We start from the raw sequence: 4,100 nt of genomic DNA on the forward strand, positions 1-4,100 counted from the left end.
TTCAACATTATTTTCTTGCATCGTCTTAATGTGATATTCATTGCAACGAATGTCTTTAAAACTAAGCAAATTTCTTCTGAATTTGCTAGAATAAAGTGCATCGTAAATATATAATTTTGTATTATTTGGTAAAATAATACAAGCTCTTCCGGAGCCTTCAACGATATTCGATGCACCCGATATTATGTTAACATTATTTTCAGCTAATATTAAGTCCAAAAAGTATTTTTTATGTTGAAGAATGGTATGTATAGTTGCACTATCAATTAAGCAGCTGTCTTGACTATCTATCATGAATCTATAAATATGACAAAATAAACAAAATTAAAAAAAAACTTGAATTTAGATTTAAAGAAGTAAACATTACTTAATATTATGAAATAAACGGTGTATAATAGAGTTTTATTTTTTTTTATTTTTTGTGCGGAAAAGTAAAAACATATTTCAGACTGAATTTTTAAAACGAAAGAAATACTAGTAAATTAATCTATATCTTCTATCACACCACCCCCAACCAAATGGTCAATATTTCCATTTGGATTAGTAAAGAATCGGAGACATCCAAATGAGTCACATCAATTGGACCATCATAGTCAGCAAAATTAGTTTCCAATTTTTCTTTTCCCTTGATTGATCTCTGGTAGAGATTCACAAGATGTTTTGAGGTACGACACATACGTGCCCAATGCCCTTTCATTCCACATCCGAAGCAACTTTCTTCATGCTCCTTTTTAGATTTGCCACCCTCGTTTGCTTTGTGCCTTTTGAATTTACTGCCTTGTTGTTGATAACTTTGTTGATTATTTCTTCCATGATTTATTCCACGTACACGTCCGTGTCCGTGTTCATGTCCACATCCTTATTTTGATATTGTATTTGCTTCAGACAATGTAGTACCATTTGCTTCAGGCAATGGTACAGAATCAGTTGGACGTAATCCATGATTTTTCATCAACAATTCATTATTTTGTTCAGCAACTAGTAGGCAAGATATAAGTTTTGAGTACTTTTTGAAGCCACGCTCACGATATTGCTGTTGCAGGACCACATTCGAGGTAAGAAAGATGGAGAAAGTTTTTTCCAACATATCTTCATCGGTGATTTTTTCTCCACACAAAGTCAACTTTGAACATATTCTGAACAATTCAGAATTGTACTCAGTAACCGTTTTAAAGTCTTGCAAACGAAGGTGCATCCGCTCATAATGAGCTTTGGGGAGGACTATAGTCCTCTGATGGTCAAATCTTTCAATTAACTTTTTCCAAAAAACTTGTGGATCTTTCTCAGTGAGATATTCAATTTTTAATCCATCGTGAAGATGGTGACGGAGGAAAATTAGTACTTTTGCACAATCTTGCTGGGATTCATTGTTTCCTTCTTTTATTGTCTCTCCCAGACCATTTGAGACGAGATGGAGATCAGCATCCAGTATCCATGACATATAATTTTTTACCAGATATGTTAAGTGCAGCAAACTCAAGTTTCGTAATGTTTGCCATTTGTTTAACTACACAATAAAAAAAATACAATTAGTTTCAAAAAATATGATTAATCATCACATGTTAATCAAATAGTCAATATCAACATGACTTTAAGTTACATGTTTTCCTCTAGAGATAAATACTAATTTGAAATAATATGTTCTTTGAAACATATGCTACTTTTGGAGCACATTATATTTTGCTATTATTTCTTCAAGTGCAATATGTCAATATTCTTCTGGAATATTGAGAGTTATAATTTATGCTCTTCAGGAGCAAATAATATTCTTATAATGTTGTGCTACTTCTGGAGCAACAACGAATAAATCTATGATTAATATTCTTCTGGAATATTAATTATAATATTGTGCTACTTCAGGAGCAACAACAATTAATGTAATGTTTTATAACTAAACATAAAAAAAATGATAATACATCCAATTGCTCACCATTAATTAATATACAAACACATGTAATATTATTTTGAATTAATAACGTGAGTCGAGTGAAACACAAAAAAAAAAAATTAAAAAAAATTGATGACATGTAGAAACCTATTCACATATTATGGCACGAAATTCTAATTATGTGCAATTAAAAGAATTGAATTAGTATTAACCAATTAAGGCATGAAATTTGTAGAAACCAATGGATTTAAGAGAAAAGATGAGTTGGATACAGTTATTTGTTAATTGTATATTATATATATATATGGAATCAGTCAAAATAGAGATCTGAAATTGAAACTTGCTTACAAAGAACATTGACCAATTAAACCAAAAAAAAATATAAACATGTGTAGAACGTAAATGGCTAATCTAAATATAAGGAGGGTATAGGAACATGAATTAATGTATATCAATTGATTTAACATAAATATATCTCTATAAAAATGCACGTGGATTGATGTAAAGGAAAAAAACATTAATTAATTCAAAGAGATACAAAGAAAAGATAATGATCGAGAAAGATGAGATCACGTATTGCAGATTCAACATATGTATATGTAAAATTCACGTATTATCAAATTAATTTTGATATACGTGATAGATGATTATGAAAAAAATTACTACCTTCTAAGAGTTTCGTGCTGATAACGTGTTATAAAATGAGAGGAAAAGAGAATAGAGAAAACTCAATAAATCTTTGTGTGTATGATTGAAAACCAAAACCCTATATTTATAGGTAAGAATCAGGGATATAATGATAATAATTTCTAGAGCTACAGGGGTACAAATGTCATTCACCAATAAACTTTAATGAACTTTTCATTTACAACAGTAAGCATATTTATATATAAGTCATACTTTCTTAAATTAAATATTAATAAAATAAACAGATTGAAGATTGGCAATGAGCTAGGCTGAACGTGTGCAATGGAACATTTTTCACGAGTTGGCCCGTGCGGCTCGACAAGCTTTCCCATCCCCAAACTGCATTTTTTTAGCAGTTTGGTTTTTATATTAAAGATGAAGGAATTCAACTCTCATCCAGGCCAACAGCATCAAAGTAATCAAGTCACGTTCCGACATAAGTGATAAGTCAATAATGGCTATGTGTACAAGTAATCAAGTCTAACATGGAAAAGTACTCAAGTAAAAATACATGTTATGGTGTTGTCACATTCTAGCTAAAGAAGTATTTAATTCAAACTAATAAATATCATCATAGGAGACAAGCCGTTCATCACTATACTAACACAGTTTTAAAAATATTTCAATTTTTTCCTTCAAATCAAACAGTCTATCAATAGTTGAAAAGCAAATATTTATCCTAAGTATCCTACTTAACCCGTTCTAAATGAAAAATATTAAATTATCTTTAATGTAAAAGCAAAAATAATCAAAATAAAAGAGTAAATGATCAGAAACTCCCTGTGGTAGGTATGGATAAGTGGAAGGATTATGGTGGTCTGGCTGGCTGATAGAAGTAATGGGCCTTAAGGACTCGATGGCCTCTGCTATCTGGGCAACGTTTCTGTCAATACTCTCCAGTCGACTCCCAAAGTGTAGTATTTGCTTGTGCGCCAGATTGTAAGAATACGTGATGGTTCTTTGATCCATCCGCGTCTCTTCATCACTTTATTGGAACCTATGTATTTGGCCCCTCACTTTTAGTAGCTCATTTTGCATGTCTACCTGCATCCACTGCATCTCCAATAGCATAGTATGCATGCTGCTCACTGACCTACCAAGTTCCACATGAGTCACCTAGATCTGAGATAGTTGTCGACTAAGGTTAGTCTTGACTTTGGGAGTGAGCTGTGGTGGTGGAGGTGCCTAGTCAGGATCATGTACTCTTTTGCTTATCTCAGCTAGGCTTTTAAATTTCAATTGTCTTTATGTTGATTGGGGCATTTGCAGCAACAATTTTTTCTCTTGGCAAAAGTGGTACCTCGGCTACCAAGCAAATCCCACAGATCGGGCATGGGAACATGATGCTGCGCTTGGGATCGATCAACGCTACCAACTCCCATATCATTATATAGATGTGAGATACTAAGTCAATTTTTTGCACTCATGCCATATGATAGAGCAGTCGAGCCCTTTCTTTATTGAACCTTGTCCACTAGGACATGGGATAGATGTTGGTGCAGAAGAAGGCATGTAGAATCCTTAT

Source organism: Olea europaea, chromosome 13 (genome assembly GCF_002742605.1).
Source record: "Olea europaea var. sylvestris chromosome 13, O_europaea_v1, whole genome shotgun sequence".
Taxonomy (NCBI): domain Eukaryota; kingdom Viridiplantae; phylum Streptophyta; class Magnoliopsida; order Lamiales; family Oleaceae; genus Olea; species Olea europaea.